This window comes from Microtus ochrogaster (assembly GCF_000317375.1).
Source record: "Microtus ochrogaster isolate Prairie Vole_2 chromosome 14 unlocalized genomic scaffold, MicOch1.0 chr14_random_2, whole genome shotgun sequence".
NCBI lineage: Eukaryota > Metazoa > Chordata > Mammalia > Rodentia > Cricetidae > Microtus > Microtus ochrogaster.
The window spans coordinates 2395815-2420409 of NW_004949097.1; the positions used below are offsets into that span (position 1 = coordinate 2395815).

General features: G+C 47.6%; 1 protein-coding gene across 2 annotated transcripts in view; it reads right to left on the minus strand.

The window, feature by feature from the left end:
• Nucleotides 1-24047, minus strand: part of Grin2b (glutamate ionotropic receptor NMDA type subunit 2B) — a 478504-nt gene extending 454457 nt beyond the window's left edge. The window contains exons 1-3 of one of the 2 annotated variants that reach the window (XM_026787956.1): nt 24025-24047; nt 23412-23485; nt 21992-22428 (exon numbers count right to left, since the gene is read on the minus strand). The gene's annotated coding sequence lies outside the window, so the exon portion shown is untranslated. The other variant, XM_005364513.2, reaches the window with a different exon arrangement.
• Between the last annotated feature and the right edge of the window lie 548 nt (nt 24048-24595).

A 24595-nucleotide genomic window follows, 5' to 3' on the forward strand; every position in this document is an offset into this window, starting at 1 on the left:
GGAGAGGAGAGGAGAGGAGAGGAGAGGAGAGGGAGGCAATCCTGTCTTTTGCAACATTGGTGAATTCTTCTCTCCTCATGGCGCTCCTGGCTCTGCGGATGCCCATCTTCAGGATGCTGTGCCCTGAGTATGTTGCCATGGTTCTGCTCTATCCTGACACATCCTAGTCCCCCAGCAGGAAGGGAAATGTGGAAACCAACATTAGGCAACTTTCTAACTCCAGTAATTACGTCACACAACCATGGTAGGCTAGAAAGGCTGTGTCTGGTGTGGAAGCTACCACCTACACATGACTGTTGACATTTAAGTCAATTCAAGGTCTGTGGTCTTGATAACCTCCCTGGCACCCACTCCCCCTGGCTCCCTCTCCAAAGCTGCCACTTCCAGTCCAGCCAGACTTTGCCAGTTCTTCCTCAGAATGGGCGCCTCTGAGTCTCATTCCCATCTCTCTTGGGCAGCACAGGTCTCCAGACTACGCCAACAAGATCTAGTTGTACCTTAGATTAGCAATGAAATAGAGTGTTTGCAATAAATAGAAGAGAACACTAATTGGGATTAATTTCAGGCCAGCTTTACTAATAATGGGCCAATAATAGCACCGTGTCTGTAAACAATGGCATTAAATGAGACAGGTGATCCCTAAAGCCTTGCTGAACAAAGTAGGAAGAGGCAGCTGGGTACACTGGGCAAACAGGGTCCCTGAATCAAACATCAACTTAGTCCTGGGGCCCAAACGCGGGTCAGTTAATCTCCCCTGGTCTTCTTTTCCTCAGTCAGAACATCTACCTCATAAATTAAACCCCAGTTTCAAATCGTTGTTGGTGGCATTGTGTTAAGCAAGAGCTAGGCATTGCCCTCAAAGGTTAGAGCGTGCCGAAGGAAGACACTGGCTCCTAAGGCCACTCCTCTCTTAGCCTTAAGGAGTGGCTCCCGCAACGGGTACCCAGAATGTAGCCCTGCTCTGTTTTCCTATTGTCACACCTCTGCTCCTGCTGGCAAACCCTTCAACAGAGTCCTTTTGCTGCCTGTGCTTGGCAAGCCTAGATTTGTATCCCCCTTCTGCTCCCCCTCCTCCCAGTGCCAACAGCATCGCGGCAAAGATGCTCAGGAAACATGCTACAGGTTCTTCCTTGGCTTTGAGAAGGGATAATTACAAGGGCATCACTTATTGCGGTCCTGTTTTATTCAGAACACTTTGCTTAACTTTTTCTTTAAAAGAGAGGTAGTAGCAAAAAAGAAAGAGGAGAGAAAATAAAACATACATACTCGGAGACATTTTTTTAAAAAGATATTTAGGCAGCTAGGGATGCTGTTGATGGTAGAGTGCTTGACTAGCAAGGGTAAGGTCTCCAGTGTCATAAATAAACAAATAATAGACTTAGAGCTTCTTCGAATACATCTGGAATAGTAAATTAGGCTAAGTGGAGTCCAAATATAAGCCTGAAGAATAACAGGGATCATGTTTGTTATTCGGGACACCCTCCCAGGAAAGCTGAATGCAGGGCCCAATACTGAAAGATGAGATGGGTATGGTTTGACAGAACAAGAGGGAAGAAGAGCTGATATCACTTCAAAATGAAGAGAAGAGGCAGGAAGGAAGCGTGCAGACGGTGAGTGCTGGGAAATGCTGGCTAGGGGCTAACACACAGGAAGAGAGCTGCTGGGGTGTGAGCCTGGTCAAGCAATGAGGGCTTGGTGGGAAATTTCCCTTTCCTAATAAGCAGTATGGCGAGCCACCATGGATTCTTGAACAGAGGAAACCAGTGTTTAATGGAGACAATTCTAGCAGCTGTGTGGAGGGCAGAGGCAGGCAGGGAAGCCAGCAAGAGCCTTGTGCTAAGCAGGCGACCATAGAGATGGGAATGAGACTAGAGGCGCCCATTCGGAGGAAGAACTGGCAAAGTCTGGCTGGACTGCAAGTGGCAGCTTTGGAGAGGGAGCCAGGGGGAGTGGGTGCCAGGACAGTGTGCCTTTGCAAACAGCAGAACCGCAAGGAGCCTGTGGCCATTGAAACAGAGCAGGGAGGAGAATGCCGGGTCTTTTTTCTCCTTTACTATTTTTCAGTTCACGGATATCGTGCCAGGGGAAATTTTTTTATAAACCGCTGGAGTTATAATCACATGCTGGAAATGCAGATTTCAGTGTCCTCAAAATCAGTTTGTAACTGAAACCATGTGAGAAAATGAGACCTCTAAGGAACGGGGGGGAGGGGGAGCTGAGCAAATGGGAAATGGGAACTAGATTGCGTCTTGAGAAAACAATGGATGAAAAGCCAGGAGGTATTGCTGGTTTCCTTGATCCCATGATCCCACCATAACCATTGGGGGCTGGTTACCTCTTTCCTGCAGGCACTACCCTGGGCAGGCTAGGATGTTTGTCTGCATGCTAGTCTCTTCTAGATTGTTAGTCCTCTCCCTCTCTCTCAGTTGTGACAACCAAAAACGTCTCCAAATATTGCCAAATGGACCCCAGCTAAGAGCGGGCGGAGAGGCGATTATGGCTTTCAATTGTACCCGGCACTGTTCTGAGCGCTTCTGAGGTATTCATTTATTTAATTCTCAAAACAGCATGTTGAAGCAGCTGTGGCTGTTATTATTCCCCATTATTCCAAAAGGACATAACCAAGAACCAGAGGTTAGGAGCCCTTCTAAGTTCCAAATACCAAGATCCGACAATGCCAGGCAGTTTGTCTCCACGGCCCATCGTTTGCTCTGGTTTGGTTTAGTTTGGTTTGTTTTGGTGTTGCTGTTTGTTTTTAAAACAAAAAGCTCTACTGCCTTTTCTGTGAAGATAGGGATCCTCTGTGAAGACAGAACTCTCTAGACCCAGGCTGAGTGGAGGGTACTAGGTAGATGGGTGAGATCCCAGAATCATGTCTAAGGAACTGGGGCGGCAGGGTCCTATGGAGGAAACGAGGAATCCAGAAAGAAACTGAATTGTGGTTTGTATCAGTGGGTCTCAGGGGAGAGTGAGAGGAGCTGTAATCGAGGGAAAGTCCTGGCCTGGACAGCTGTAAGGAAGAGTAACACCAACGGAGAGAGGACACTTCCTAGCGTGCAAGGGGCTGGTGTGCAAAGGAAGTGTGAAGGAACTCACAAACTGAAAATATTGACTATCTTCTTTGAGGACAGAAAACAAAATAAGGAACAATTCTGTTGACCATTTCGTCTGAATAACTGAATAAATAATCACTCTATTAAGATCAAACAAAGTCCTTCCCTCCGGGCAAGCTGGGCTAGCCACTCAGGATGAAAAATCTAAGAACAGTTATTTCCACAGCATGAGGAGTTGTGTGCATAAAATTACAGTGCTAAGAGCATTTATTTCATCAATCCACAAAATCTTCAAGAAACCGGAATCTAGGGGAATGGAGCCCAAGTGTGGCTGGGAGTCACAGAAACTCAGAGACTATCCTCCTCCATCACAGACATGGCTAGTGTGGACACAGGTGATGCCTGACTAGTCCACACCAGGGCAAGGAGCAGGTCAAGAAGATCCGAAGAATCGTTCTCAAGTCTGACTGTGTGTCTGAACTGGTGCATACACAGAGAGCACACATGCCGGTATCATGGAGCTTAATGAGCATGCTGTACAGTTTCCCATATCCTGCAAAGAAAGGGCCTCTCGTTCATATTTTCATGGTCTTTATCTTTATACACACACACACACTCACACACATGCACACAATCATGCATGCACACTCTCATGCATGCACACTCACACACATGCACACACTCGTGCATGCACACACTCATGCATGCACACTCACACACATACACACACTCATGCATGCACACTCTCACATGCACGCTCTCACACATGAACACACACATACACACTTTCCCACATGCACACACACAAGCTCACACACATGCACACTCACACACATGCACACTCATGCATGCACACTCACACACATGCACACAATCATGCATGCACACTCTCATGCATGCACACTCACACACATGCACACACTCATGCATGCACACTCTCACATGCACGCTCTCACACATGAACACACATACACATTTTCACACATGCACACACACAAGCTCACATGCATGCACACCCTCACACGTGCACACAACAAGCACACACTGATGCATGCACACACTCACATGCACACACTCACACACATGCATTCTCTTTCACATGCACACACTCACACGTGCACACAACAAGCACACACTCACACATGCATAAAACAGGCTCCTTCACAGAGAGCTACAGGGAAGAAGACTTCATTTAAACATTGCCCTCCTGCTGCATCGGTGCTGGAGCCCAGAAGCAGGAAGAAAGCAGGCAAGCAGTAACAACGAGGCCCCTTTTGACTCTGCGCCCTCCTCGCTCCCATCCCTATTCTGGATACAAAGGGAGATCTGGACTTAGTGCCTTAAACATCTGTTCTCCAGCAGAAAGAGAAAGGTTGAAGATTCAATCAAGTCCAATATTTCCCGCCAGCCTCTGGTTATTAAACTCAGATTGTAACTAACTACACTCATTTTGTATAGAATAAGCCCTGAATTGCTTGTGTTCTCTAGCAGGTGCCCTGCCTGATACAAATAACCTAAACCAAAGCATTAATTCAAAAATTGCCTTACCGTGTGCCTTTTGAATATTTGACATTCTGTGATTTAGAAAATGAGCATCTCTGATCCCTTTCTAAAATGTCTGTTTGCCACCATTTACAGGCAGAAATAAGACAAAGGGATTTACACCTACCAGACCTCCGCTCTGGAGAAGACTGTCCTGGATTGTCCCAGTGACTGCAACACCCAAGCAAGCCGGGAGGGGCTGGCAGCAGGCAGGCTGGCTGACCTCCACAAAGAGGTTGCAAAACCTCCCTGGAGTCCAGACTGAGCTTCCCAGGGTGGCAGAGCAGCTGTCGCACGCTGACTCTCCCCCAGAAGTGTGCCAATCTTGCCACTGACTTGTGGGCTGGGGGAGGATGGAGCAGCAGGAAAACGACACAGCCCCTCCCTGGGGATCACAGCTGGCCAGGCGTTCTAGCCGCTTGGGTCTCCTCCAGATGTCTAGAGGGGGACCATTTCCTGACAGTTCAATCACCCTGCATCTCTTGCATCTCCCTTCCTCTTATTTTTTTCTCTCCCCTTCCCTAATTTTTTCCACCTTACCACAAGAAGGGCCAAAAAGCAAAAGGTTCTATCACCCTAGCCAACACCCTCTTTCCCTATTTCTGACACTGTCTAGTAATTCAAGACACCAAGGCCTCAAATCTCTTTGCATAGGCCACCCCCTATTCCCAGATACTCCCATCACCTCCTGACACGATCGAGTTCCGTGGCTTTGACATCTCTGTCCCAAGCAAGAACACACATCGATATGGAGAAAGAAAACAAAATGCAGAACACCTCTAAGGGCTGTTACTCCTTTATCTTACCCTACTGAGAGCTCTAGTCTCTTACTCACAGGAGGTGGACAAGACAGGCAACCATGCTGAGTTTTAATTGCGTAACCTGACCTCGTCTAACCTTCACCTAACCTGCTTTGGCTTCTAGCCAAAGAAGCAGGTTCCCTACCCAATGTCACTCACAGGCCAAAAAAAAAAAAAGAAGCAGATTTAAGAGTCCAAACTCAAGTTCCTTTGGCATCAAGTCCCTGCTCCTGGCCCCTAAGAAGGCTGTCTCTGGGGATTGGTACAGTAACCATCTTACGCGCTAGATCCCAGCTTCTAAGATTCCAGGTTTGCCTTGCCAGAAAAGCTGCAGCAAGCCCAGTCTGCAAACCCTGCAGACATGGAGTAAAACAGTCCTGGGAAGGCACAGGCTGGCCCAGCAGAAGAGAGGCGTGTCATCTCCCCCTCCCCGTTAGAAGGCAGCCGGGATCCCAAAGGTGTCTGAACTGCATATCAAGCTTGGGGAGGGAAAGAAGAGCCTATTGGAAATTTTAAAATTCCTCTCTCTGGGGTCCCAACGGTGAATGAAGCACAAGGATGCACACTGACACCAGGAAGGGACTAGGTCAAGCCAATATTCTGTTTATTCCCATATTATCTGAACCATGTGAGTCCCTCTCAGGATCCTTCCTCCCAGCGCCCTGTGTAGCTCTGTCGGCCAGCTCGCCCTCCTCCAGGGTTGGCCTCCACACCTTCCGATACATCATCTTCTCCAGATATGTCTTCCTGAGTCTCTGTCCTGGTCCTCCAGCTCTTGGAAGATAATTATTAACCCTGACCACCCTTCCCCAAGAAAGCCACTGTCATAGAAATAAGAAACGCACAGGCTGCTTAGTTTTATTTAAAAAATAAAAAAGCCGTGGTCCCAAGGAAAACTGTCCCTCAAAACCCTCCTCACTTTCTCAACACACATAACCAGATGCATAGCTACCAGGTGTGCTCTGGGCTCATGTTCTAGAACCACACTGGCAATGAAACACAGGGATTCCATATCCTTAATATTCCAACTGGAGAGAAGTCTGAGCCTGGTGGGAAAGTGGCCTCTTCTGGAAAAACGATCCAGAACATTCATTTTAGGAGCTGCTGATCAACTGGATGTGTAACTCACAGGTAGTGGTAGAAGTGAGGGATGCCCGAAACAGAGTGGGGGAGGTCGGGGGATGGTGGAGTAGCCCATATAGGCAGTATGCTAAGCTACCCTCAGCCCCCATGGCTGTGCTCCTGGCTAGCAGCACACACCCCCTCCCATTCTGGGAGCTCATCCTTCTCTTCAGAGAGAGCGCGGTGCTTCAGCTGTCCCTGGTCACTACAACCTGGACTGTTAGGAGAGGGTGAGCTACAATGCCCATCACCCCAGGAGAAGAACCAATCTGATACTAGGTGCTCTGAGAGCTTCAGCGACTTAACTCTGCCGCCTCCAGCCACCCTGTTGTCCCCGCTAAGAGGTTGCATAGGGGAAACCAGACCTAACTGCTTTTATTTCTCCTTGATGTCGTAGGTCACTTTCCCTGAACCCCACCCCCACCCATCCTCCTATCAAAGTCATGGATCCCTCAGAATCTCGTCCTCAGAATCTTGCCATTTTGATAGTTGCCATGCCCTGGGCTCTTCAAGGTGTTGGTAACTGACTGACTGACTCCACAGATTCTCAGGTAGCCATTTGTGCTAATGATTTCGTAATTTCCAGTCACCCCCTCTTTTTAGAAAGAAGACACGCTGGCCTTTGGATATGTTTTCTCTGTCCTATGCAATTTTCTCCAGTGACTTTCTCTGGCCCTGCCGTGGTCATTTGTCTGCTAAGACATTTTAACATCTGTCACTAAGACCCGAAGCTGTTCATTATTTTCTCTGAAATGAATGTTTCGAATTCTTTCTAATACTAAATTGGTGGGTTTTGTTCCCTAACTCAAACTAGAATCTAAATTACCATCACACACACACACACACACACACACACACACACACACACACACACACACACACACGAGGCATCGTTATATATCAATAACCAGTTCTCAATTTTATTTCTGTTTTAATTTTATTATGTTTTATTTATTTAACTTTTCAGAGGACAACTTGTATGAGGTTAGTTCTATTCTTCTGCCTTACAGATCCTAAGGCTCGGACTCAGCACACCAGGCTGAGCAGTGAGTGCCTTTACCCACTGAAACCATCTCACCAGCTCCCAGTTATATTGTTTTATGGTTTTGGTCATGAGCCTAGTCTTTAATGGCTGAGCCATCTCTTCAGCCCAACCCTGCTTATATTTCTAAGAAATTCACAATAGTGTGTTTCGTACCCTTGCTCTGTGGAGACCTTGCCTTTATTTCGCTGCTAACGTAATTTTTTTAGTTCCTAATTATTTTTTCTGAATATGAAAATAACAACCCTGTATTGTAGAAATTTTGTAGAATAAAGAAAAACATGAAGAGGTAACATGATCATTATCTAGTTCCTAACCCTTTATGTCTTTTAGATTTTCAATTGCATTTTTGAAATTTCTATTTAACTATGTGTACTGCAGGGACTCTTGCGTGTGGAGGTCAGCGGACAGTCTGCTAGAATAAGTCCTCTCCTTCCACCATGCGGGTCCTGGGGTTTGAACTCTGGTCCCCAGGTTTGGCAGCAAATGCCTTTATCTGCTGGGCTGCCTCACTTGCCCAGTCCTTGTGCCTTTTACCTGGAATGCTAAACTTGTCTTTGCAGGTTTTATGGCCTTCAGCATTTCTGACTACGTCCACCAGCCCTCTGATGTGCCTTTTCTTCTGACAGTAAGTTCTTTGTGCACCTGAGTGGACACTACCAGGCACGCTGGTCTACGGTGACAAAGTGCTCTCCTAAACTAGCCACAGGCACGGGCAAAGCAGAGGGAGGTCAGTAGTGAGAGTGGAAAGAGCTGGGCATGAAATCCAGCCCCTCCTCCTCCTTGGCTACGCAGCCTTCACAAACATGATTCCATCCCTCACTTTCCTCATCCTTAAAATGGAAGTAGTAGTTGATGTCCAGGGCTCCTTATAAATAAAAATCATAATGTGCAGAGAAAGACATTTATAAGAAATTTATAAGAAGCTGCAAATGAAAAAAAAAAAACAAAAAAGAAGCTGCAAATGCTAAAGAAAAGTAGGAGTAAGTCCTGCGGCTCTCTCTACCCAGTGTGCTACGTCTTCTCCAGAACTTCACTCTCAGAAAAGCCTGCCTTTCTCTCGGTTTCTCTTACGCCTTCTTACAGTTATTCATTTTATTCTACATTAGATAAGTTCATAGTGAATTTGTCCAAGGTTTAATTCAACCTTTAAATCCTCACTTAATGAGTCCCTATTTGTGACTCTCTTCTGCATTTTTCTGCACTAAGAACACATCTTCCAAATATTATACCAAACATGTCACCTTGTGCTCGTGTTTTATCTTTCCAGGTATAATTGGATGAAACCCTCATAAAAGTCAACGCTGGATTAGATCTGGAAACCTGTGGGATCTAACAGCACCTACAGACTTCATCTAGGAGACAATTGAGCATCACCCCCTCCATCCCCCAAACTGGCTCCGATTAGAGGGGTACCAGGTGAGGAGCAGAGGTGGCCATGGTCACTAGGGCTCATGGAAGACTCGCTCTCACCAAGGCCTGCTCGAAGTGAAATAAGCAGAATTGCTGATGAGCCAGAATGAAAGACAGAGAATCCAGCACTGCAGGAAAGTGAGGCCGTCTTCCTCGGCAGCCTGGCGGTCTGAATCCTCAGGTCTTGCTCTCACCCTCTGTTTTCGGAATATGCAATAAGAAAGGATGATGGCACTCATGGCCAAGAACATCAGAAGCCCAAAGGGGACACAAGTGCTGTGTCCCCAGCACACTTCAGCCCCTGCTCATCTCCACGACAGTTACAGCAAACACATTTCTAGAAGACTGCCCTGGGCATGTCCTCTGGCTGATGCACACACTGGGAGAAAGGAGTCTGCAAACACCCAAACAAACCCTCACCATGTTTAAAGCCCATGGTGCATCTCCTCCCCTCTTTCCTCTGTCCTCGTTATGTAGGGTTGAGCACGCACTATGTACCTCCTATGTCTGGGACTAAAAGTCGCCAAGAAATGTTTACTGCAAAGCTGTAGAGAAGAGAACTTAGTGGGTGTCTCCAGCCTGACTCATGGGCTCTGAGCCTGGCTCTCTCACTTATGCTAAGCAGGCTTTTAACTTCTCTAGGTGTCTAGGTAGCCTAATCTGTAAGATGCAGACACAATACTCATTTCGTATCCCTCCTGGGGTTGTTGGAAGGTTTACATCAGGTGATGTAAAGCCCCACAACATGCCAGCAACATTGGCCAATATGCGCAGAGCCACAGGGACACAGACTGGGTGTTGTTCCTGCCCTTCAGAAAGTGACAGGCATAGGGTGCAGACACAGCACAATACCTGAGTGGGGACTGTGGAACCCAAAGGGCATGGGGGTGGAGCAGGAAGACCTGGAGCAGAGGATCATGAAGATGGACTAGGCATAAACCACGCGAGGTGAGACAAGGGGACACCATACACAGAGTGACAAGCTGGGAGGCGAGGCTGCCTTTCAGACTATCCTCGGCTTCTGTCACCAATGCCATCTCTGCTCTTCTTGGATCATGTAAAGATGAAAGATAAGCCTGGGGAAAAAGTTCCATACATAAAACTGGAAAGATTAGTCTTGCCCTTCTTTCTGACAAGCATTTATCTAGTTTTCTAGATAAATACTGTGAAAGAGAACCTGGGAAGAAGACGCCGACCAAAGATTAAGAAGCTCGGGTCACAATGCCTGGGTGTCGCTGCTCTGTGTTCGGAATGTCAGTTTCTTCCCCAGTGCAGCCTTTCTCCCCTGCTGAATGTGTTCTGTTCTCTAGTCCACCGGGAGTGGATGTAGCACATGGAATGCCCCAGGGTGCATCAAAAACTCAGAGCAGGACACAGTTCTTAATAATGATATTGCCATGTATAGATATTGAGCCTACGGTTTGAAAGGATTTTTACATTTTTCTCATTTGATCTGCGATACAATTCCATGCCCTAAAGATGTCATTTTACAGACACAGCAGCAAGTTTTGTGAGGTTACAAAGCTTGCCAGAATCACACACACCAGCCTGGTGGGGCCCAGTGGGACCTGGTCTCAATAATAAAATTTACACTTGTGGCAGAAGCCAACATGGAAGTGATATCCCCCTGCTGTCATTCTCTGGTTCTATCTTGACTCTCCACTAGAAGTAGAAGTTTGACATGGGCTTCAGAATAGAAAGATGTACATGAAAATGAACAGTCTTTAATATGTTCATAATTAAAGGAGCAGGGAGAAGAGGATGACTCCATGCTGGGGAAATTGAAGTCTTTAAGTCAGAATAGAGTATATTTACAGAATGGAAAGAGACTAAAATCGGTCTCCCCAAGCCTATTTGTATATGAAAGAAGACAGCACGCTGACCGACCAGACCATGAATGTCTCACTTTTATCCTTATCAAATTAAATTAAGGTCCAGAAATTGGCTATTTTGGAGGAATGCTTGTTTTCATTTTAAAAACAACTTTGCCTTTTGCCAAGAGTGAAGCCTAAAGACGGAAATTCTAAAAGAGATTTGCTTCCACTGGGATGTCAAAGTCCGTCATGGTAGAGGTTTGGGGAGATAGCTCAGCTATGTGCTTACCTCTCAGTTGCAGGGAGCTGAGTTCAAATTCCTAGCACCCACAGAAACCTGTAATCACACTCCAATTACGGGTGGAGACGGGAGGATCCTAGAACTTGCAGGGCAGCCAGTCCGGCTGAGTCTGTGAGCTGCAGGGTCAGTGAGAGACCCTGTCTAAACAGTAAAGTACGGAGAGACTAAAACACTGACCACCACGGGTGTGTGCAGACACACATGAACACACACACACACACATACACGCACACACAGAGTCTATCATGCTAATGAGTTCCTCTGCATGCCACATCGTTCTGTATTATCACACAGAGGAAGCTGTCTGTAATTTAAGTGCCAGGGGTGAGTTAAACTCAGGAGACGTAATTTGGAAATTTGGCTGCAGCTTACATCCGGGTATCCCCTAACTCTCTAATCCTCATTTTGTTTGTCTAAGGAGCCCAAATAATAACACTGGCCTTAGAACAAGGATTAAATGAGATGAGCCAGGTCCACAGAACTCATGATATTATGGGCACACCACGAGTATCTTTGGCCAACTCAAGACCCCAGCTCCATAGGGAGCTGTCTCAAGAGAAGATATGGAAAGACCTTGTGTGACTGCCATATTTGGGCAGACAGCTGTAATTCTCAATCCTTCGTTCCTCTACAAACACCCTAACATTTCTAGCTACCTAATTCCAGAACCTTCTCTGTCCTTTTCCTCTAACATCTGTCTCAGTAACATCGAAGCAAGCTCCATCACTATCATAGGCTCCCTGCTATGGTCACGGAAAGATCACTCGTGAATCTCAGTGCCAGCTTTCATCCTGAAGCCAAAGAATCTTCGTAAACAAGTACAGGATAAAGAGGAGAGGCCATAAACCTGAGTGACAATAATCCCATAAGTTCTAGAAACTCCAGGGTTGGAAAAGGTGACAGTGTTGGGGACAGCAATGAAAACCCCTGAAGAAGTTTGTTCCCAGAGCTGTCTCGGAAAGAGTGAGGCAAACTGAAAAGAAGTCTGGGGTCAAAGAACTCAAGAAAGTTTATTTCTTCTAAGGGAGACCAAGAAAGGCTTCATGGTGGATACTCCCTTTGAGGTAGAGCTGGAGGAAGGATTTAAAGAACACAGTTAAACTCGGCATGGCTTTTGAAAGCATCTGGACTATATCCCAGCGAAGTGGAGGGGTAGGGAAGGAGGCTCATCCCATCAGCATTGAAGAGGGGGGATTGGGGGAAGGGTGCATCCCTTCAGCATTGACGTGAGGGGGCTGGAGGAGGGGTGCATCCCTTTAGCATTGAAGTGGGGAGTTGGTAGAGGGGTGCATCCCTTTAGCATTGAAGTGGGGAGTTGGTAGAGGGGTGCATCCCTTCAACATAAGCTGTATCTAACTAAGCATGATTCTGTACACTCAGCTTCAGCCCATCCCACCCAAAGCAGCTAGATGTACTTAGACAGCAAAGAAACAACGCAGAGCGGATGTCGGCTCAGCGCCACCATCAGCAATGCCATCTTTACCACCTTTTCCAAGTTCTAGCCATGCACAAATATTCTGTCCTGAGCACCGAGGACACAAAGTGACATCGAACACAAATCCCCTGTCATCATGGCGTTGGCAGTAGGCAGGGGAACAACGGTCTCACAAACAAAATTAATTTCACTTCCCCACATCAGCTCTACGTGTTCCCTTTGTCAAACACCCGAATGGGCCACCCAATCAAGGAATGTCACGAATGTGCACATGTATTTACCCAGGGTAGTTTTTTTGAACCCCATCTTGGAAAAAGTCAGGATTTTGACAGTGACAAAATCTTCAAAGTACTGACATTTTCTCCATGCCCCCAGAAAGTTGCGTGTATTCCTGGGGTGGCAAGAGCCGCAAACCACGAGCATCCACTTTGGCCCTACAGAACTCACAGGAAGGAGACCTTGAACCACATAGTAGCCCATGCCAGGACTAGGGCTGCAGTATCTTCAGGTTCAGGATGCTCTGCCTATGAAAGGCCACCCGGCAGAGGTTTTGACATTCGGACTTTGACTGGTTTTTCTCTAAATATTTCGTGCCCCCTGAACACCAGTAGTGTTCCAATCTTTCTTCTCTCCTCCCCTGTGGCTATTAGCGGATGTCCAAAAGAGAACAATGGTTTGTCTTTGAAAAGAAAACAGACCCATAAATCTGGATTCTGTTCTTGCCACTATGCATTTAGCTTCACATTTATTTAAGAACAGGGAAGGGAGGAAGCCGAAGAGGAAGGGTGCAAGAAAACTATTAGCCCAGCCAGCCTAATAATCGGTGATTAAAGTTACAGTCAGAAAAGAGCGACGTCTTAATACCTCCTACCCTCTGCCTTCCCTCCGTGCCTTTAATATCCCAGTTCAGGCACAGGGAGGGAGGGCCACGGGGCCTAGTGAATTCCAACTGCTCGGGATAATTGCACCATTCAGGGCCCTCACCAGTCAATCAGGGGCTGCTTACCCAGCCCCATTTATTAATAGTTTTCCTGCATGTACAGTGGTACAAAGGAGTGAAATGAGGCTTTCTCTGAAACAAGAAATGGGGCACCCTCAATACCATCTCAGTAAAGCAGAGGATGCTAGCAGAATCCAAGGCGGCTCACCCTACTTCATAGACGCACCTGTCCCAGGGCATCAGGAAAAGCATCTGCCCTGTGCTTCCTAACCTGAAACACCAGGTCTGTATTGGTGTTGGGAGAGATCAGACCTGGGGTCAATGGAGCACTGTCCTTAATCCAACCAAGGTTTCTCCCTCTGTGAGCACTCTGTACATTCAATGACTTCAGATCCCAGGCTCCGGGACCCTCTCCCGGTTACACAACAGGATCTAACTGTAAAATTAAAATGCTAGATTGTGTCATGAGGAGAGATGCTTGTCAGTCATCAAATATGGCCCCTCATGCAGCCTTAGGGGCACATCTCTGTCACAAGCTTGAGGCCAGCCTATGCTACACAGTGAGTGTGAGGCTGTCCTGGTCTACACAGTGAGACTGTATATAAAATAAAACAAAATAAAATGGCAACACATTAGATTCCCCTAAGAGACATTTAATAATAGCTACTGCTTCAATTCTGAGATATGTTTATGCATGTGTGTGTGTGTTTGTGTGTGTACGTGTGTGTGCATGCATGTACTCTTGAGTGTACATAGAAGTGAGGGAACAATTTCAGATGTCATTTCTTATACATGGTTCATCCTGTTTTTCAAGGAAAGGTCTTTATATGGCTTTGACTAGGCTGGCTGGCCAGTGAGCCCCAGGACTTCACTTGTCCGTGTCTCCCCGGTGCTGGAATTACAAGCACACACTGAATGTGGAAAACACATTTCCAGCTGTGTTTTCATTCCTTGAGCTCTGGGGCTCGAGCTCAGGATCTCAGACTTTGGCGGCTGAGACATCTCCCCAGCCCCTCCCTGAGAGTTTTAACTTAGCAGTGTAGGGTTGGACCTGCGCATCTTTTTGAGATGTTGAGCTTTTAAAACTTGCTTTCTTTTACACTCTGCTGCTGAACCGAGGTGAAGGAGAGCTGCATTACACCATTGCCTTAGAGAAAACCAAGGCCCCGAGTCAAAGCTCTGCACACAGTCATGAAGCAAAGAGCAGCACACATCCTAATGCAAACTTTCACGCCCCGAGACCACTTTCCTTCCATCACCAACTGATAATGGAAATGGAACCTTACAAACATTCCTGACACATAAAGGGAGCCCTGAGTTCTGAAGACTTGGCCTACAGTGAGCATCCATCACTGGCTAACTCAAGGGACACCCATTCCGAGGTGACCAGTGGAGAAGAACTGCACAGGCGGTGAGGCACAAAAATAAGATTCAGTGGGCAGACCCATGGTTTCCCCCATGTTGCTAACCTTGGGACCGCATTCGTGTTTTAAAATGGTAATTGGTTGTGGGAGAGGGACATGAAACAATTACAGGGGTGCCTACCAGCATCATGTGTGTGTCATCTCCCCCCACCCCCATAGCATGCACACACACACACACATACACAAATCATATGCATCACTGTATGTGAATTTCATCATTTTAACCTATTGCACATTTGATGCATTTGGTGATTTGGGCTACTGTCCAGAATAGGTAGTCACTGCACAAGCATCAAATGTACATAGGTATGTGGTGTGGGGGTGGGGGAGGGGTGTGAGGGCTTTCTGATCTCTGACCGCGATTCTGTAGGGGTGTGAATAGACCATGGCATCCGAGAGTGGGAGCCTTGCTTTAGAAAGGTCTGGTTGCTTTCACAGAGAACAAGCTGTGGGAGGAAGGATTAAACACACCACGTAACCCACAGGAATAGTTCTCCCCATTTTGTTAATAATATAACGCTTTCAAATAACATTATTTCACGAAGTCCTGCAACTCCAAAGAAACCAGACCTAATTTCCGAAGATAACACAACCAGTCAAACTCACGAGCAAGTCTCCATAAAGACAAAGGAGAACTTGAAAACTTGATATTTCTTTCTGGAAGAGACATAGATTATGAATTATGAATGGCTGAGCCAGTGAACAGAGACCCAGAGAAGAATGTGAACCGGGGGGGAAAGGGCCAGAGTAAAGGAATCGGACACACATTGTCCTCGTCGCTCTGTCGTCGGACGATCTCATCTCCCTTAAACACCCATCCCCAAGGGAGAACAGGTCTACCATTTCACAGGTCCAGCCTGGACTCCTCTATGCTCCACTCTCCCGTGCCCAGGGAAAGAGCAGTTTTATTACTGCTTCTACTGCCCTGCCCCTCCAGTCACCTTAGAACGCTTGCCCTTTAAGTCAGCCCATTTATCTTCCCCGTATCTTCATGCCCACAGTGTTTTTCAAAGGCAATGGACGTTTTAAAAGTTTCCAAGCTGAAAGCTAATCCTGGTGGCAACTGTCTGTAGCACCAGCCGTTCGGGAGGTTAAAGGGGGAAGATCATGAGTTGAAAGCTGTGATAGGGTACAAAATGAGTTCAAGGCCAGCCTAAGTACGTGGTCTCAAAAGAAGTGGGTTTTTTTAGTGGGTAAGGGAGATAGGGGATGTATACAGTGATAATTACCTCACATACACAATGCCCTAGGTTCAATTCCCAATACTGGAAAGATAAAAATAAAATCTTCAGATAGAGCTTCATAATAAGCTTGTCCTGATAAAAGGAACACACTTCACCAAGTATAGAGATTGGGTGAGAGTAAGAAAAGGTAGCGGAATGTGGAACACGCAAGCCGATGGAAAAAATAATTTAGGAACCATCCGTTCAAATTCATCTTCCTTTAAGCACCCATGCTACATCTTAAGCAAGAGGTGACCAAGAGGTCTCTTATAGTTCCTACACTCAGGCATCAAACAGAGCAAAAATTTCTACAGTATCAGGATATTCCAGTAAATGTGTTGTGAGGTTCCTGGGCATAACGGGCCCCTCTGTTCTCATTGCCCTTCTGTTAGAGAAGGCAGCTAATGGGTGAATGGTGCAGCCTTCTACCTCACTACTCGAGAAACGCATGGGGCCGGGCCGGTCCTTCATTCCAAGTAGCCAGGCCTGGGCTGGGATCCAGCTCTCTCCTTGGACACAAATCAGCTAACAGCTGTCCCTTTCTTTGTAATGGCCATCAATAAAGTTAGTTGCAATCCAGTGGTCTAAAATGAAAACTCCATCATTTGCTCATTCTAGAGGCAGGTCTAACAAATCGGGTGAGGAGTCATTAACTATAGACTCACCAAAGCAGAAATTAGAGAGCCTCAGCCCTCGCTCTCCCCTGGTCGCTTGTGATCAGAGAGTCGTAGCTGGAGAAGCAGCACACTCCTGTGCTGGTTGTCAGGGATGCAAGACACAGAGGATCCGTGTCTACGCCAGTGGTCCTACACCGACGCATGCTCCTTAAATGACCTTTTCCTCCTCGCCTCCAAAACTCCTGGTTATCCTTCAGGAAAGATTTCAACCATAAACCCTTCCATGAATCCCTTGCGCTTCACCCCAGCCCACTCTCGCCTTTAAAGGTCTTAAGCTCATGCTGCGTCCTTCGAGACCTCCAGGATATAGGTTATCTGCTAGGAGAGGACGCAGAGCTGATTCCGTTTCCACCGCTTGATTCATATTGGCTTTTTAGCAAGTGTTTATTGAATACATGAATAAGAGCAAAAATCATGAAGATAAATTAAATTAAAAGTCAACAGCAGTGTGAGGGAGAAGGGAGAAAATGAGTGTTAATAAAAATAAACTAAGAAGTGGAGAAAATGAGAAGACAAGCCTGACCAGGAAACATACAGCACGGTCTACATGGATAGAAGAAGTATAAACAAAAAATATAAGAAGCAGGTAAAATTAAACATATAGTTGTTTTCTTATTAAATAAAAAAAAAGCAAAGATGCTGTAGGGCCAGAAAAGTAGAGAGAGATTCAATATTCACCATGATGGCGTTCAGACGTGCAGATGGTGTGGCCCTAAGCCTGTCATACAAGAACTCTGACGTGATAAACTCAGAATATCAGGCCTCTCCCACAGACCTATCGAGCAGAGTGTGTATTTTTTGTAGCACCCCCTGTGACTTCTGGATGCAGTAAAGTGTGTGAAGTAGCGATGGAGCCATCTGAAGTCCACAGACAACCGCCACCTCTTTTGCGATCGATGGTGTATTGCAGGAGCGATAGTGTGCGTCCTCTCCCTGCGCACTCTCCTGAGGCTTTTCCAGGTTTCTGTCATATGCCTGTCTCCGCACTGAGTACAAACGATTCCAAGATTAAAATACACAACTCTCCCTGCCCTTGAAGAGCTCGTGAACTTCTTAGAAAAGGAACAGGGCAAAGGTGCCTTCCGAGCCTCAAGTACGTGCTAGTAAACACAGAAAGAACAAACAATCACAGTGCTTGGGGCCGCTGTGGAAACTGCTCCAAGGGGACAGCACAAACATTAGGTTTCTCCCCTGCCAGCCTCAGCTGATAGGGACCTGAAAGTGACAAGACGGAAATAAGATACTAGAACACAAAGCAAAGAAGAACGGCCCCGGAACTCACATCTCTCTGGTCTACAAACCTCGAAAAGTTCAATCCGCCCAGTGGATGGGAGGAACAGTAACAGACAGGCAGCTGGAGTTGCATCTAATTGCATCCAGACCTCAGGAACCCACCTCCTCTGAGTTCTGCGTGCTCCCTCTACTGACTGCATTCTGTTCTTCTCATCTTCCCATCTGGAAGATAATGCCAATTCAACCACTAATCTCCTCTCCCTGGAGCTTTCCTCCACAGCTATGAAGAGGAGAGGCACTTTAATAAACGTAAACAATTCATTACACCAGCAACTCTTCTGATCTGTATTTGTTTACAGGGGAGCGGTGCGGTAGCACCCAGTCCTAGGTAGGGTCATGGAGACTGAAAACAGAGTTCACTGAAAGGAAGTAATTCTTCAGGAGAATGTAAAATGGCAAGGAAAAGGGGGGCGATCTTAACTTCTGCAGCCTCTACTCTTGACCCCCATCAAGACACCCGAGATGAGCAGGAGGTCATTTCCCAGCTTCCTTGTTAAAGACAGAGGCCCCTCATTTGGAACACCTGCTTACAATTTACACAACAGCCAGGTCAGCCCTGGATTCCTTCTCTTCTCTGGTTCTAGATGTTAATTTGAGGTCAGGGCTTCTTCCTGTCCAACTTCCTTTCCCCCACTTCCTTCAGTGTTTCATAGTCCACGAGCATCAACTAAATGTTTGCAGTATCTTGTAATACTGGTGAAGATATTACCTTCATTTGGTTAGAAAGGAAGAAATCCTTTCCCTGGACTCATCATAGCCAAACAGCAGGTGGAAAGACCCTTTAAAGGTGGTGCTGTGCCCCAGGATCCACTCGGTCCTGCTCCTCCCATCATGCAACAGTCACTTGGTCCTCTAGCTCTTCGTCTGTCAACCTCTATCCCTGTGTTTTAAGATGGCCATTGACCCCTCCCCATACCTGGATGGATGGTGTTGAAGGTCTGACAAAATGGCCAGAGTTCGAAAATCATCTTCCTGGAGATGAAAGAAAAGCTCAGGGATAAAGTCCCCTGCTGTTCACCCTCCCTCCTGAAGAAGCCGCTCTTCCTAGCCAGCCTTTGCAAACCCAGTACCTGGTATGCAAAGTTGCAACTAGAGGAATTCTCTCTCCTCCTCTGCCTCTTCTCCTGTCACTTTCACTCCTTACTTTTTCTGCCTACCTACATCCACCCCTGACAAAGATCACACAGCCAAGAATCTGCACATGGGCAAGCTTCCTAGAGCGGGAACCAACAAGAGAGAGAAATTAAGCCAGTCAGACGCACGCCCTGCTTCTTTCCCTGCACACTGGCATCTGCCATGCCCTTCTGTTCCCTGGTCCATCATGCACAACCATACCTGGAAACCCAGAACTAGAACCACAAGTGGTTCTACTCCTGTTAAAGCCACATCCTTGGTCTTGCGTTCCTGAGTGGTCATGTTCTATTCATTTTTCCTTAGTTTTCCAATCACAGGCTCTTTGATTGCAAGTCAATTTGTCCTTCTTCCCAACAGCAGTGTCACTACTTCCCATACCACCCACGCCACAAGAGTGATGCCAAAAGGCAAGAAGACAAAGAAGAACCCAATCAGCTCTTTATGATGGGAAGGGAAGAGAGCCAGAACAATGACCCCAGGAAGACCCAGAATGTCACTGAACCACAGTCATGGGCACTGCTCACAATGATGGGACTCACAGATTCCTCACCAGAGTCCCCCAAATGGCTTTGAGTTCCAAGTAACCTCGGGCCACCTGTGGCAGTGCTTCCTTGACCCCTAGCGAGTCTTTTCCACCTCTCAATTCTCTCTAGCTTTCTCTTCCTCAACACTCCACCCTTTTAACCTCTTCTCCTTTGCCTAGTGCCTGGGCCAGGGCCAGGGCCAACAATGACAGTTTGGAACTTGACTTCACCTTATTGACATGCATGATGAAGGAATTGGCTGTGAGCCTGCCCAAACCCCCTATTGATCTTATCACCAGGGAACATTCCCAAGACCTACTCCATTTCAGAGCACTGCCACAGGCAACCAGGATGCCAAAGAAGCCGTGTGCCCCGCCGACACCCGCCTCTCTTTGTCCGTCCGTGCATCCAAACCCTGGGCACATTGAGCTCACGTCCTTACCCATTCCTCTCTTTTATTTTGAAGTGAAATTAAGAGTTCATCCTCCCAGACAGGGAACCAGCTCAGGTGTCTCTAAGGTGAGCACACACCAGATAACCTCAGCTATTTGTAGACGTGGTGAGAACAGGGTTCAGACTGGGATCCCACCCTCTCCCTCGCATTACACCATGGTTACAGATTAGTGTTCCAGCAATGAGAGCTCAGAGAATGAGGCCTAGGGGAGAGGAACAGTAGATTTAGAAAGCATCCTTATCCATCTTTAACTGGACAATAAAGAGCTATCGCCTACTGTCATTTGGAGTGACTGCCAAGGACTTTCCACTACTTCCCATACAACCCTTTAGTGCTTCTAGATTGTTTTTAAAGGGTGATGATTTTTTGAAATGACTTGGTGGAGGGGGCAGGGGATGTATTTGGAGGAGGACTATTGAATGTCCACGGCTCAACTCCATATTTTTGAAGACCTTTTCCCAACCTCACTCCCATCTGAGACTATCTTTAGAGTTTAGAAGGTATGTGGTCAGTGTGGAAAGGTGTTGAGCAGCCAGACCCCCATCTTGGCCCTCAAGCCCGGGATGATCTGATTTTCTCAAGAGTTGTCTTGGCTCGCCTGAGTGACCAGCAGAAGGGCTGTTAGCTAAGCTGCTTCCATTGCTCCTGCTCTTTCTCTTGTCAAATGCTGCCCAACAGATTGGGCATAGTTCACATATGGTCATATTTTTATAGATGTATTATATATGTGATACATATTTCACATGTAGAACCATCTCAAATATTGCTCAAACGGATGAGAGGATCAAAATTAAAATATCAAACCTATTTTTGCGGGTACAGGGCGAACACATGCAAGCAGCACATCTCTTTGTTTAACACAAAGACTCACGTGTCGGGTTCTGCACCCCTTCCACATGCACGGCGCTTTAGAACTCTGCAAGATAGCCATTTTGCGAGAGTGTGGAAGTAACAGTTTGCTTGGAGGATGTGTGGGTATAAATAGATGTGTGGACAGAAGGAGAAATTTGCAGCTCGGAAAGAATAGCTCACGGGGAAAAGATACAAATGAAAAGCAGAATGTTGACAGGATCCCTTCTTTTCCAGTTTAAGGTTGAAGTCTTCTGCCTGCAGAATCCAGGTGTTCTAAGACCAAGCAGGTCCCCCTCTGCACCTGGCCCTCTGCAATAGGGCTCCTGGGGTCTGTGGGCCTAGTGTCAACCCTCTCTTCAGACACCAAATAGCTTTCGGGGCAATAGCCCCTAGTAATCCCAACCCTTATGCATGCATGTATGTATGTATTTATGTCTTTATGCATTTATTTATTTTTCCAGAGCATGTAAAGGTGAAGACAGGAGATAGAAAAAACAGAAATGAAGATGGCAAGGAAAAAGACTCAGCTCGGAGAAAAATATCTAGATGCCCATCAAGGTTTAACATTAGCTCTGGGTGAATAAAATGCTGTTTAAGTAAGCAAAGCATACAGGTCCTGGCTGGCTGTGTCTGCATATAGACATACATCCCCTTACGCCCTCCAACATCTTGTGTGCCTGCATACACCCACCCCACCACCTTCCCAGAAAAAAAAAAAAAAACAAAAACCTGTTTGATGACAGAAGGAAAAGAAATAACCTGGAGATTCCCTTCTTTCTCACAAGAGTCTTCCCCCCCCCCCAAACAACATTATTTTGATAGCATGCTATTTTTTTTTCTTCCAGAAAAAAAAAAAAAACCACCATCTGGAGGACTGGAAAAAGACAGACAAAAACGAAGCATCCCTACCCCAGGTGAGGAGAAAGAATAAAATAGAATGTGCCCTACCTTGGTTTGTAGAAGCCAAACCTCTAGGCGGACAGATTAAGGGAGAGAGCATGTTGGGAATATCCAGGGTCCTCTTCTTGCTTGCATATCCACATAAGAAAGACGGAGGATAAAGGAACGGAAGAGATTTAAAATCCAATGTAGCGTAAATTTGGTTTTAATCTTGTGTCTTGAAGAGATGCAAATTCAAAGAAAAAAATTAACGCAAAGGGGAATCTCGGGGTGTGGAAAGCAGCTCACAATGCAGAATCCAGAGTCATTATTCCATGTGCATGTGAGGTTAGTGGCCCGAATATATATATTTAAGGAGTCTTCTGGCAATTACGGTTGTTTTTTTTTTAATTTTTGGAGCTTTAGTAGAGAAGTCTCTGTGTGAAGAAGCTCGGGGTTGGCTCCGTCCCTCCGTGGAGCATGGTCATTCCCAAAGCGTCCCCTTCCTAAGGGGGAAAAAGAGGAGGTCAGGGTTTGATTCGCGTGTCCCCCGGAGGGTGAGCAAAATGCATGCCGGAAAAATATATATGTATATATCAAGTCGTTATAAGAAAAGGGGGGAGGAAACCCTGCATTTCCCACAGAGTGCACGCGAGAGGAATTGAAAACAGCTGGCACCCATCTATAAATAATTCAGAAAAGGTCTGCCTATACCATTCCTGGGACAGGCATGGGTGAGAGGTGGGGAAAGCCAACCTGAATGGAAGAGAGGGAAAGAGGGAAGTGGGAAGCAAGGAGGAAGGCAGGGAGAGGAGGCTCCACACAGCAGTTCACACTCACACACTCGCGCGCGCGCACACGCACACCATCCCCACTTAACTCGCCAGCGAGTGCGGCCCCCAGCCCCATCTGCAATGCTGCTGACATGTCTGGCTCGCTCTCTTCATCTCCTCCGACTGGAGAGCCTCCTCCCACCCCGGGCTCGTGCTCAATGGGTTCTGATTGTGCACCGGCCGCACACTGGGCATTTCTTGGAAGGGGCACACTGACACGCGCGTACACACGCCCCCGACGCGCACGCGCCCCCGCGCGCACTCACACTCACCCCCGTGCACACTCATGCCGCCGCCGCCGCCGCGCTGGTGTGCAGCGCACCGGGCTGCACCTGCAGCCAGTGGATTGGACTGGAGGGTCGCAGCGCGTGGCTCCCGCCGCGGGCACCGCTGCCCAGCCTCTCCACTAGAAGGGATTAACCCCTCAGAAAGATCAAAGGCGGTCCTACCCCCCCTTCTCTCTTCCCCAAAATATCCTTTTGTTAAAAAAAAAAAAAAAAATAGCCCTATCCAAATTACAAAGTGCCGGGTGCTGCTGGATCGAAAAGCTGTACCCAACACCAGGTTGGTTAACGGTGCCAAGGTTTCGACCCTCTTTATCTGCCTGATTTCCCCAAATCCCCAAAATTGAGTCTCCAAAGCGAGCATTTACGTACCGGCTCTGAGCGCCTCCGCGGTGGCAGTGTCCAGAGAGGCGAGGCGGGTGTTGAGGTTTGAGGGGTTCCCTTTCCTGCAAGGCAGGATGGATGGATCAGTCTCCGGGGTTGGGAAGTTCACTAGGACTCTTTGCAGAGCCTAAGGAAATGCATTCGGACGCCAGCCCCGCTGGATGCCGAGGATGGAGAGGCAGCCTGACCCGAGGAGCGCTTCTCCATAGAGCCAAGCCCTGAGATTTCCTAGAGGTGAAGGAGCCCAAGGAAGTGGTGCTGGAAAGGGGGTGGGGGAGGACCTTCCTTTCTCAAAAAAGAGAAGAGGGGGGTGGAGAGGCAGGAGAGCCCAGATTCCAGTTGGTGATGATGGGAGCCGGGGGAGGGGAAGCGGGCGGGGGCAAGTCAAACGTTCGGCAGCAGGAGAGGAAAAGCAGGGGAGGAGGGGGAGAGTAAGAAAAATGGGTATTAATCACCGGCGACGCTGGGAGGGCGGGGACATCAAAGGTCTTGGTCTTGATTTGGGTCTCACACTCAGGAACGTGCCACACAGGCGCGCGCTCGCGCGCGCGCACACACACACACACACACACACACACACACACACACACACACACCCTACCTCTCACACTCGGGCTCAGGAGGAGAAACCTAAGAGGCAGGGTGTGTGTGCACGCGCCTCCTCTTGCTCACCACCCCCCACCCCTCCCCACCCCCAAACCCCCTCCATCACCCCCTCACTCCTACTGCTAAGACTCTCTTGGCTGAGGCTGCTTCTCACGTCATGAGCTGGGGGAAGTGGGGTAGCAAGGGGGTGGGAAAAGCTTATCCCGAGTCCGTGGCGCCTCCTCCTGGCCGCGGCGAGGAATAGCAGCGATGTAGGGCGGCTTAGGGGTGAGGGGACAAGAAGGTGGCCCCCGTGGACCACCGCTCAGAGCTGCGCGAAAAGCTCAAAGACGGCACCGCAGACGGACAATGAACACCCCCACCCCCGGGGACGTGCGGTCTGGGTGCTGGGTGCAACTAGAAGGCTGAATTCTTGCCTTCAGGGAGCTTAAGGTCTGTCTTAGTGCAGGAAGATAAAGGAAAACAATAGGGAACCAGGTGAATGTAATTAAAGGCTAAATTGTACACATGGTGTGTGTGTGTGTGTGTGTGTGTGTGTGTGTGTGTGTGTGTGTGTGTGTGTGTGT